The 12,555-nt window shown below is 38.0% G+C and overlaps 1 pseudogene; it reads left to right on the top strand.

The window, feature by feature from the left end:
* The first annotated feature begins 1,166 nt into the window (after window positions 1-1,166).
* Window positions 1,167-5,960, top strand: LOC135231489 (tigger transposable element-derived protein 1-like; annotated as a pseudogene).
* Window positions 5,961-12,555: the final 6,595 nt, after the last annotated feature.

The following is a 12,555-nucleotide window of genomic DNA, read 5'->3' as shown; positions in this document are numbered from 1 at the left end:
TCAGTTCCATGGAAGCAACAACAAAGAAATCAAACAACATATCACATTAAACAAATCTGCTGGAGAAAACTCTCTAAAGTTTTAAAAAGCAAAGATGTCACTTTGATGACTAAGGTGCACCTAACCTAAGCCATGGTCTTTTCGATCACCTCATACGCATGTGTAAACAGGACAATGAAAAAAAAAGAAAGGCAGTAGAAGAATTGAGGCATTTGAACTGTGATGTTGGTGCAGAATATTAAATACACCAAGAACTGCCAGAAGCACCAACAAATCAATCTTAGAAGAACTAAAACCAGAACGCTCCTTAGAAGCAAGAATAGAGAAAATTGATCTTGCTTACTTTGGGCACAATAGCTAGAAAAGGACAATGTTTGTTTAAGTAAGGGGTCAGTGAATTGAGGAAGACCCTCAACGAGATGGATTAACACAATAGCCAAAACAATGAACCCAAACATATCAAAGATCATGAAGATGGCACAGAGCTTGTCATCATTTTGTTGATATACATAAGATTGTGAGAGTCGACTCAACAACAACTAACAACAGAGTAGAAAAGTAGATACTGGTAGCAAGTTTAAAAATAGGTAAAAATCAAGAATTGAAAATGAGAAGAAAATTAATGCAGAATAAACAAGAGATGCTGCAAAAGACCAGGAGTGTCAAACAGGAGATACCAAGGAGAGAACTCAAGGCAGTCATAATACAGGCATACCTCGTTTTATCGCTCCTCACTTTATTGCACTTTGCAGATATAGCATTTTTTACAAATTGAAGGTTTATGGCAACCCTTTGTTGAGGAAGTCTATCAGCGCAATTTTTCCATCAGCATATGCTCACTTAGTCTCTCTATGTCACACTGTGATAATTGTCACAATTTTTCAAAACTTTTCATTATTATTATATCTGTTATGGAGACCTGTGATCAATGATCTTTGATGTTAATTTTGTAATTATTCTGGGGCGCCACGAATGGCGCTTATATAAAACAGTGAACTTAATTGATAAATATTGTACTTGTTCTGTCTGTTCCACCTACTGGCTGCTCCCCTGTCTCTCTCCTTCTCCTTGGGCCCCCCTATTCCCTGTGACAGGACAGTATCAAAATTAAGCCAATTAAAAACATTACAGTGGTCTCTAAGTGTTAAAGTGAAAGAAAGTGTCCCATGTTTCTCACTTTAAATCAAAAGCTAGCAATGATTAAGCTTAGTGAGGAAGGTATGGCAAAAGCCAAGATTGGCCAAAAGCTAGGCCTTTTGCAAGAAACAGTTAGCCAAGTTGTAAATGCAAAGGAAAAGCCCTTGAAGGAAATTGGATGTGCTACTCCAGTGAACAAAAGGATGACAAGAAAGTGAAACAGCGTTATTGCTGCTACGGAAAAAGCATTAGTGGTCTGTCACTTTGTCATACTGTGGGAGCATTCATGTTGCTGTGATGCCAGAAGCTTTGCCACCTGTATTCAGATACCACAGGGTCACAAGTGGTGGACAGGCTGCAGCTGAGCTACAAAACTAAGACACACTAGGAAGAAGGGTCTAGCAGTCTATTTCTGAAAATAATTAGCCAGTCAATAGCAGTGGAACATTGCCTGATATAGTGCCAGAAGATGAACCCCTCAGGTTGGAAGACACTCAAAATACTACTGGGAAAGTGCTGCCACCTCAAAGTACAGCCATCCTTAATGATGTGGATAGAGTCAAACTTTCAGGATCTTCATTTGCTGATGTGGCCTGACTCAAAATGAGAAGAAACAGCTGCAAACAACCATTAATAATCAGAATGTGGAATGTATGAAGTACGAATCTAGGAAAAGTGGAAATGGCCAAAAATGAAATGGAATACCAGTTAATATGGCTATTATTCAGATTTACCCACCAACTACTAAGGACAAAAAAGGAAGAAATTGAAGATTTTTACCAACTTCTGCACTCTGAAATTGATCCAACATATATTCAGATGCATTGATAATTTCTGGTGATTGGAATGGGAAAGTTGGAAACAGGGAAGAAGGATCAGTAGTTGGAAAACGTGATCTTGGTGATAGAAACAATGCCAGATATCACGTGATAGAATTTTGCAATACTAATGACTTCTTCATTGTAAATACCTTTTTTCAACAACATAAACAGTGACTATACACATGGACCTCACCAGATAGAATACACAGGAGAATCAATTCGACTATAGCTGTGGAAAGAGATAAAGAAAAAGCTCAATATCATTAATCAGAACAAGGCCAGGGGCCCACTCCAAAACAATCAATTACACCTACGCAAGTTCAAGTCGAAACTGAAGTAAATTAGAATAAGTCCAAGAGAGCCAAAGAATGGCTGAGTATATCCCACGTGAATTTCGAGGCCATCTCAAGAATGGATTTGACACTCTGAACGCTAATGACCAAAGACCAGATGAGTTGTGGAACGACATCAAGGACATCATACATGAAGAAAGCACGAGGTCATTAAAAAGACAAGAAAAAAAGAAAAGACAAAAATGGATGTCAGAAGAGACTCCGAAAGTTACTCTTGAACATCCAGTAGCTAAAGCAAATGGAAGAAATGATATAAAAGAGCTGAACAGAAGATTTCAAAGGGTGACTCAAGAAGATAAAGTAAGGCAAGATAATGACATATGCAAAGAACTGGTGTTAGAAAACCAAAAAGGAAGAACACACTAGGCATTTCTCAAGCTGAAAGAACTGAAGAAAAAACTCATGTCTCAAGTTGCAATATTGAAGGGTTTTACGGGCAAAATATTAAACGATGCAGGACACATCAAAGGAAGATGAAGAGAATACACAAACTCACTACACCAAAAAGAACTGGCCGAAGTTCAACCATTTCAGGAGGCAGCATATGATTAGGAACTGATGGTACTTAGGTCGAAGTTGAGCTGAAGGCATTGGCAAAATAAGTCTCCAGGAATTGACTGAATACCAATTGAGATGTTTCAACAAACAAATGCAGCCCTGGGAGTACTCACTTGTTTATGCCAAGAAATGTGGAAGACAGCTACCTGGCTAACTGACTGAAAGAGTTCCATATTTATGCCTATTCCAAAGAAAGGTAATCCAATCAAATGTGGTAATTATTAAACAATATCTTTAATATCACATGTAAGTAAAATTTTGCTGAAGATTACTCAAAACCAGCTGCAGAAGTACATCTATGGGGAATTCCTAGAAATCTGAGCTGGATTCAAAAGAGGATGTGGAATGAGGGATATTGTTGCTGATGTCAGATGGATCCTGGCTGAAAGCAGATAATATCAGAAAGATGTCTGCCTGTGTTTTGTTGATATGTAAAGGCAATTTACAATGTGGATCATAACAAATTATGAATAACATTGCAAAGAATGGGAATCCCAGAACACTTAATTATGCTCATGAGGAACCTGTACATAGATCAAGAGGCAGTTGATCAAATAGAACAAGGTGATCCTACATGGTTTAAAGTCAGGAAACGTGTGCATCAGGGTTGTATCATTTCACCATGTTTATTCAAACTATGCTGAGAAAATAATCTGAGAAGTTGGACTGTATGAACAGGAACAGGTCATCAGGACTGGAGGCAGACTCATTAACAATCTGTGACATGCAGATGACACAACCTTACTTGCTGAAAGAGAAGAGGACTTGAAGGAATTACTGATGAAGATCAAAGACTACAGCCTTCAGTATGGATTACACCTCAACGTAAAGAAAACAAAAATCCTCACAACTGGACCAATAAGCAACATCATGATAAATGGAGAAAAGATTGAAGTTGTCAAGGATTTCATTTTACTTGTGCCCATAATCAACACCCATGGAAGCAGAAGTCAAGAAATCAATCAGTGCAACACATGGCAAATCTGCCACAAAAGGCCTCTTTAAAGTGTTAAAAAGCAAAGATGTCACCTAGAAGACTAAGATGCACTTGACCCAAGCCATGGTGTTTTTAATCACTTTATATGCATGCGAAAGCTGGATGATGAATAAGGAAGACCGAAGGAAAGTTGATGGCTCTGAATTGTGGTGTTGGCAAAGAATATTGAATATACCATAGAACGCCAAGAGAATGAACCAATCTGTCTTGGAAGAAGCAGAGCCAGAATGCTCCTTAGAAGCAAGGATGGTAAGACTAGGTCTCATATACTTTGGACATGTTATTGGGTGGGAGCAGTCCCTGGAGAAAGACATCATGCTTGGTAAAGTGGAGGGTCAGCGAAAAAGAGGAAGACCCTCAAAGAGATAGATTGACACAGTGGCTGTAACAATGAGCTCAAACATAGCAATGATTGTGAGGAGGGTGCAGGACCAGGCAGTGTTTGGTTCTGTTGTACACAGGGTCGCTATGAGTCAGAACTGAGTAGACAACACCTAACAACTACAACAACAACTCCGCTGAACAGAAGAATGATAAGAAAGCAAAACAGCCTGACTGCTGATATGCAGAAAACTTTAACAGTGTGGATAGATTAAACCAGCTACAATAGTCCCTTAAACCAAAGCCTAATCCAGAGCAAGGCCCTAACTCTCTTCAATTCTGTGAAGGCTGAGAGGAGGTGAGGAAGCTGCAGAAGGAAAGTGTGAAGCTAGCAGAGGTTGGTTCTTGAGGTTTAAGGAAAGAAGCCATCTCCACAAAAGCGCAAGGTGAAACAGCAAGTTCTGATGTAGAAGCAAGGTACCCAGAAGATCTAGCTAAGATAATTGATGAAGGTGGCTACACTAAACAACAGATTTTCAAAGAAGACAAAACAGCCTTATATTGGAAGAAGATGACATCTTGGGCATTCTTAGTTAGAAGTCGATGGCTGGCTTCAAAGCTTCAAAGTGTAGGCTGACTCTGTTATCAGGGACTAATGCTCCTGGTGACTTTAAGTTGAACCCAGTGCTCATTTACCATTTTGAAAATCCTAGGACCTTTAAGAATTATGTTAAATCTACTCTGCCTGTGCTCTATAAATGGAATAACAAAGCCTGGATGACAGCATATCTGTTTACAACATGGTTTACTGAATATTTTAAGCCCACTATTGAGACCTACTGCTCAGGAAAAAAAAAAAAAAAAAAAAGATTCCTTTCCCCAAAATGTCACTGCTCATTGATAATGAACCTGGCCACCCAAGAGCTCTGATGGAGATGTACAAGGAGATTAACGTTGTTTTCTTGCCTGCTAACACAACATCCATTCTGAAGTTCATGGATTAAGGAGTAGTTTTGACTTTCAAGCCTTATTATTTAAGAAACACATTTCATAAGGCTGTAGCTGCCATAGATAGTGATTCCTTTGATGGATCTGGCTAAAGTAAGTTTAAAATCTTCTGGAAAGGATTCACCATTATAGATTCCATTAAGAACATTTGTGATTCATGGGAGGAGGTAAAAACATCAACAGTAACAGGAGTTTGGAAAAAATTGTTTCCAACCCTCATGGATGACTTTGAGAGGTTTGAGACTCCAGTGGAGGATGTAACTGCAGATATGGCAGAAATAGCAAGAGAATTAGATTTAGAAGAGCCTAAAAAAGTGAATGAATTGCTGCAGTCTCATGATAAAACTTTAACGGATGGGGAGTTGCTTCTTATGAATGAGCAAAGAAAATGGTTTCTTGAGATCAAATCTACTAGTGGTGAAGATGCTGTGAACATTGTTGAAATGACAACAAGGATTTAAAATATTACATAAACTTATTTGATAAAGCAGTGGCAGGGTTTGAGAGGATTGACTCCAATTTTGAAAAAAGTTCTACTGCGGGTAAAATGCTATCAAACTGCATCATATGCTACAGAGAAATCTTTCATGAAAATAAGAGTCAATCAATGTGGCAAACTTCATTGTCATTTTATTTTGAGAAATTGCCACAGCCACCCTAACCTTCAGGAACTACCTCCCTGATCAGTCAGCAGCCATCAGCTTTGAGGCAAGACCCTCTGTCAGCAAAAGATTAAGACTCGTTGAAGGCTCAGATGATGGTTAACATTTTTTAATAATAAAGCATTTTTTAATTAAGGTAGGTACATTTTTTTTTACATAATGCTATTAGATACATAACAGATTACAGTGTAGTGTAAAATAACTTTTATTTGCACTGGGAAACCAAAAAATTCATGTGACCTGTTTTATTGCAATATTCGTTTTATTGCAGTGGTCTGGAATCAAACCCACAGTATCTTCAAGGTATGCACTACATGGCAGAGTTATGTAGTGAATTCTCCTTCTGCATTTTCACCGACCCACCAGATGTTGATAGCTGGATTCCCAGTAGCAAAGGTAATGGAACCCTCAAAGGAAGCATAAGAGTGTGACTAGCAGGGACAGCACTAGAAACACTGTGAAAGGCAAAGAGAAAGGCTACGCAGAGACAGAGATTGACGATTGAAGAAGATGACTAAATCCTGGAGCAGAATAGTAGTTGTGCTCTTTCCTTAATCCCATTCTTTGAAGTTACCTGAACATCCTTCCCTGCTCCTTGCAATTCAAAGTGAATTAAAACAATAATGTTTTGCCATTTATAAACTATTTTTCTCCTAGAGTATCTCACCTGCATTCCCATAAAGTCCAGGTAATGTTCAGAACAAATATTACTCTTTGTTTTGTTTATTTTGGTTTATCTTATAGATATGGATCAGAGAGATTAAAATAATTCACCCTATCAGGTCTTCTGACTCTAAGTCATATTCACTCATAAAATTGTATTAAGAGATTATAATATTTTATATGCTGTATTACATTTTATCATATCATAATATTGTTGTTGTTAGTTGCCATCGAGTCAGCTCCAAATAATAGCTACCTTATGTATAACAGACTGAAATATTGCCCAGTCTTGTGCCATATTCATGACCAGTGGTGTGTATGAGCCCATTGTTGCAGTTATTGTGTCGATTTTATCATGTTATATTATATATATATGCCAAGAAACCATAGTAGGCAATGGAATCACAAAAAAAAAAAAAATACAATTCCAGATTAATACCCTGTTGCCATTGAGTAGATTTCAACTCATAGTGACTCATAAGACAGAGTAGAACTGCCCCATAGGGTTTCCAAGGAGTGACTGGTGGATTCGAACTGCCGACCTTTATGGTTAGTAGCTGTAGTTCTTAACCACTGTGCCAAAATAATAGGAAATATTAACAAGGAAACACCTCTTATAACACAGTTAATTGCATGATACAGATGTGTTCAGGATGCTTACAGAAGAGAGGACTCTAACCCAAATTTCTGTGGATGGCAATGGATATCCATTACTATTCAGTGGATAGCGAAAGGTAATGGTGATGGAAGCCAAGGATAAAAAGCAACTGAAGGAGAGAGAGAACTGCCTGGCACATCATAAGGTCCTTCAATTTTGGTTAAATGATCAAATGATCTAATAACCCTAAAACTTACTATTAAAGGGAGAGTAGGATTTAGCCAAGTAGATGAGAAGGGACAAAAAATTATTTTAGGGAGATAAAGGGTTTATAGAACCTTTGGTAAATTTTGAGATATTTAACATGGCTGGAGGGTCAGGAACACGTATTAGAACGTGAACATTGAGAGGCAGTCAGGTGCCAGATGGAGCAGGCCTTTCTTTCCATGTCATTTTAAGAAATTTGGTCCTTATCCTGAAGTCCCTGAAGAGTAAGGATAGTAGTTACATAATAATAATATTTGCATTTTAGAAATATATGGTGGTCTTGGGAAGGATGGGTGGGAGGGAGAAAAAATAGGACAGGTAGATAAGAGAGGAAGCTATCACAGTAGCCGAGGTATAAACCTTATAGTGTTAACATAAGTCAGAGAGAGTCAAACTGAGTGAGAGGGCACAAGTCACAAAGAAATTTTACAGTTTATATTCTCAAGGCTCAGGGACCAATTGGAGGTATAGAATGATGGAGAAAAAGGATGACAAGTGGATTTTCAGGTCATTTTAGTAATTTTCCCATGTCATTGAACAAATATTGAATACAAAAATAGAGTAGATTAAGAAGTAAAGTAATAGAAGGAAACCAAGCAAGAGCAGTGTCAGGAGCTGAGAGAATTTAAAGAAGAGAGAAATGGTCACAATGTCAAATGGCAAAGAAATGTCAAATAAAACAAGGGCTACCATGCGTCTATGAGATTTGGCAATTAGAGCCTTGGTGGCCTGCACAACAGCTGTTTCAGTGGAATAGTTAGAGACAGATTGCAGAGAGCAGCTGGTAGAGGCAGTGAGAATGGGAAACAAGGGAAATAAATCAGCAGCCTAGAGGCTTTTTCTTTACACCTTGTTAGTAATTTCTTGCAAAAGTTATCTGTATTGGGAAAATATTAGGGAATTCAAGATTCATCTAGTCTTTCAAGGATCATTTAGTTAAGATCAGAGGCAAAATATACAGCACATACTTAGAATCCTTCACTAGGTGGAGTTCATTACATTTTCAATGCGAGTCATTCCTGCTAGTCTATAAATTCCAAAACAGCAGAAATTGTGTCTGTCTTGTTTTCCATCGTACCAAGGCCTGGCGATCAGTAAGTGTTCATTAGATACCAACTTTCTCATCTCTATTTGCTTTTGTTCTTTCATGATGCCAGTCAAAAAACTCCTATTCATTTTTCAAGGCTCAGATCAAATGTCACCTTCTCCCCGAAGTCTTTTGCAATACTCTTAGGACATCTCTCTCCTTTATGTATTCTGTGATTCCAATTTTCTCAAGAAATCAAACGACATATTGCGTTGGGAAGATCTGCTGCAAAAGACCTCTTTAAAGTGTTAAAAGGCAAAGATGTCACAGTGGCTGCAACAATGGGTTCAAGTATGATGATTCTGAGGATGGCGCAAAACCAGGCAGTGTTTCATTCTTTTGTACATAGGGCTGCTATGAGTTGGAAACCACTCAAAGGCACCTAACAACAGCAACAGAATGTGTTATATCTATGCACATATTGTCTTATTTTCTAGTTACTTTTATACACATATATCTTTCTTACTAGTATATTTATTATCCATGCTCCATCAGAGTAGCAGAACCTCTATGGGTAATATAAGGACTTTATTTTGGAGATTTATTTACTACAGACTGATCTGTTACCCTGACATGTGGTGTTGGGCTTGAAGCTAGGCCAGTATTCAGGAGGGGAAGACAAATATGAATAGGGGAAGATCAAGGGCAAACTGGAATCTATGAGAATGAGCTAGTATCCACAAGGATAAACAAACCCACATCTGCCTCTTACCAGAACCTGTGCTGGTCTCATACCACCTCCAGGCCTCTTGGCTTCAACTTCAGTGTTACAGGTGTCCTGCAGGAGATATGGTACACTTTGTCACAGAGCTGTAGTGAACACTACTCAGGATTTGATGAAGCTAAATAAGGAAATCCAGCGAGACCTGTAGTTGAGCCAGCAGATTTACAACAGCATGCGTGATGAGGTGTGACTATGCCTGACACTAAATCAGTCTCTCAGGGTAAATACACCTGCCACTTCTCTTCCATCTTCCGAATTTCAGACAAATTTCTCTTGTGGTCGAACTTAACCCAGAACCATGGAGAGAAGAGAATTCTGGAAAAATAATCCCAGATTATCTAAGTATACACAATATAAAACCGTGCACAGTCCACACTTGATCAACTTGGCATCATGCACATCTCTTTTAACCATACTTAACTTGCAAAGAAAAACAACATCAAAACCATGCTTTCATCTAACATGGTACAATTATCGTTTATACAATCAAAAATATGCTAACTCTCATCCCCCCAAAAAAATACAAAGCCACTCTCCCCATATTTGGATGATGTTCATTTATCTTCAAGCTAAGTCAATTTCCTTTGTTTAAGTTAAATACTAATATTTGAGTTTAGCTGTTATTATCATATGTTATCTTAAATGGTATGGAAATGGGAGAAGGAAAGAAAAAATGATTAAAATATACACAAATAAATTTATAAATGGTATGGCAATGGGAGAAGGAAAGAAAAAATGATTAAAATTTACACAAATAAATTTATATATAAGGAAAAAATTCTCATCATTATTATGGTCCTCATTTCTGCAACTGGGTGCATGGCCACAGCTGGTATTCATAATGTCTTTCTTTCACTACCTATTTCGTGTATCCTTTGGCCTCAACAAGCACCATGGCTGGTAGGGTGGCCCAAATCTTTATTGTTGAATAATCTGATTTTTACTCATCCCATCTGTATTGGGTTGTTGTATATACTTTTTTCCCATTGATTTTAATCACAGCAATTGAAAGTACTAAGAAGTATCCCAGAGAATCTCCTACATTCCAGGAATATTCCCCTTTAACCCATTGTTCAAGAGGAACCCAATTTTCCCCTTGATAGGATCAATCACCGTAGCCATTACAGTAATCCTCTTATTTGTTGATCCACTGGTATGAGAAGTCCAGGGGCAGTCTCAATTTCCACTTTTATAGAACCACTCCTGTAGCCCCTAGAGGATGCACTTCTCTCCTGGAAACTAAGACCTCTATGCCAGCAGAGCCAAATTTAAGGGGGGAGAGGCAAAAACTTTACTAGTGGGTCACTAGAAGTAATAATGAGAAAAATCACTCCCATTTCCACACCTTGATTCCCATACCTATGAATTTGGTAATGAAAGAAACACTACCATATACTGATGACTGATTTAGGACATTCTGGTGGCCATTATTCCAGCTTACAAGGTATTGCCCAAAGTGACATTAAAAATGAATTTTCAAAATGCCATCCATTCCACAGATCTATCAAACCAGATGCTTCGGGGTAATGAAGAATATGTTAAGTCAATGACTCTATAATCATTAGCTCATTTCCACACTATACATTTGCTATAGAATTGGTCCCTTCATCAAAAGAAATGGTATGGGAAATATCAAGACAGAGTTATCTGTAGGTCCCATGTATGATAGTTTTCAAAGAAACGTTGAGAAAAGAGAAGGCAAATCCCTGTCCAGAGTAATGTCTATTCAAATGAGAATAAATCATTGCCTCTTCCCTGATCAAAGTGGTCTAAATATAATCAATCTGCCACAAGTTGATTGCCCCGCATGATGGACCCATATTGGGGGGAGCTCAGTGCGGATCTCAGCTGTTGACAGACTAGGCACTCCACAATGACTATAACCAGTTTGCCTTTTGTGACTGAAAGTTCGTTTGCTGAACTCACATATAACCTCCATTCCTGACACCATGGATAATTTGTGATCCCATTGGGTCAGTGACTGGAGATAGAATGTTTCATCTCACCTACCTTATTATTTCTTATTATTAAGATCCCTCACTGCTGGAGTTGCCTGTCTGATGAACATTCATATGAGATACAAGTGACTTCACACTCTGTGCCCTTTCAGAGAGATCTATCAACATACCTCTTCCCCATAGCACTATGTCTCCAATTTTCTAATTGTGATCTTTCTACATTCCTAACCACCTAATATAACCAATAGTCACTGACTATAAATAGTCTCAATCCACACTTCTGGCAATTTCTCTTTCCAGGCTTGAGTTCTTCTCACTGGAAAAATTATCCTTCACTATTCTGCTTCAGGGCTACCCCAAATTGTTGCTGTGGCACTGGACAACTTTAGCTGTCCACTTCTGGTAGTGCCAGCATATTGTTAAGAGCTATGTGAAACAGATTCAAATTTTCTCAAGCTCCTTTAAGGCCCACAGCCCCTACCACAGCATCTTCTATGTGGAAGTCACTCAACAGATAATCTTAACATAAACATAAACTTCATTTTATCAGTAATTTTGTTTGTCTCTTGGGAGGAGAAACTGAGCAAGTAGGGGACAAGAGTGGGAGGGAAAATTTCTCCCATTTTGTACCATCTGAATTTTTAACCATTTTAATATGTTGCTTATTTTTAAAGGAATTTAATATTACAAATTGAGTGGTAATGAGCTCACCTCCTAATTTTTTTAAAAGGATGGTTCTACTCTTTATAGTTAAATAATTTTTTAAAAGTGTATTTTATTTGCATTTCAACTGCTTTGTATTAGAATTTGTACATTCAGTATTGATAGAAAAGAAGCTGACTTTTTATTTTGTGAGGAAAACTTGCACAGCTTTAAAATAAGCCATGCTTACATAATACATACATTAACCTTTTGAAAAAGTGCCATTATGCATGCATGTTCAAAGAGTGCCAGTGAATATCGGGTGTTACTCAAATCCACCCTTCCATTCCTAATCGTGTCAAACAAACTTCTTCCGGCTTCTTTCACTCAACAATGAATTGTTCTATAGAAACTCTAAATAAGGTTTCAGAGAAGAACTACATTGTAGGAATTTGCAATAGTAGCCCCCTTTCTTACTAGGCAGAAAATTTCAGATATGCTAATTCTCACACAGAGTGTTGGGGTGGACATCACCTTCCTTCAATCATGTCACCTTTTGTTTCAGATTTCTCTGACAGCCCTTTGTAATGAACATACATGTATTCTGCGGTGGATTCAGAGAGCCTCATTTATTTTCTGGACCTTACATTCTTGTTAGTGTTTGGTTTAGAGTCACCAAACCAGTATTTCTCAAGTTTTGCAAATGCACCCTTGGAATAGGTAGATAGGTGGTACATTGATCTATCTATCGATAGAGTG

Source organism: Loxodonta africana, chromosome 5 (assembly GCF_030014295.1).
Source record: "Loxodonta africana isolate mLoxAfr1 chromosome 5, mLoxAfr1.hap2, whole genome shotgun sequence".
In the NCBI taxonomy this organism is placed as follows: Eukaryota; Metazoa; Chordata; class Mammalia; order Proboscidea; family Elephantidae; genus Loxodonta; species Loxodonta africana.
This window is presented reverse-complemented; position numbering and strand designations above follow the sequence as displayed.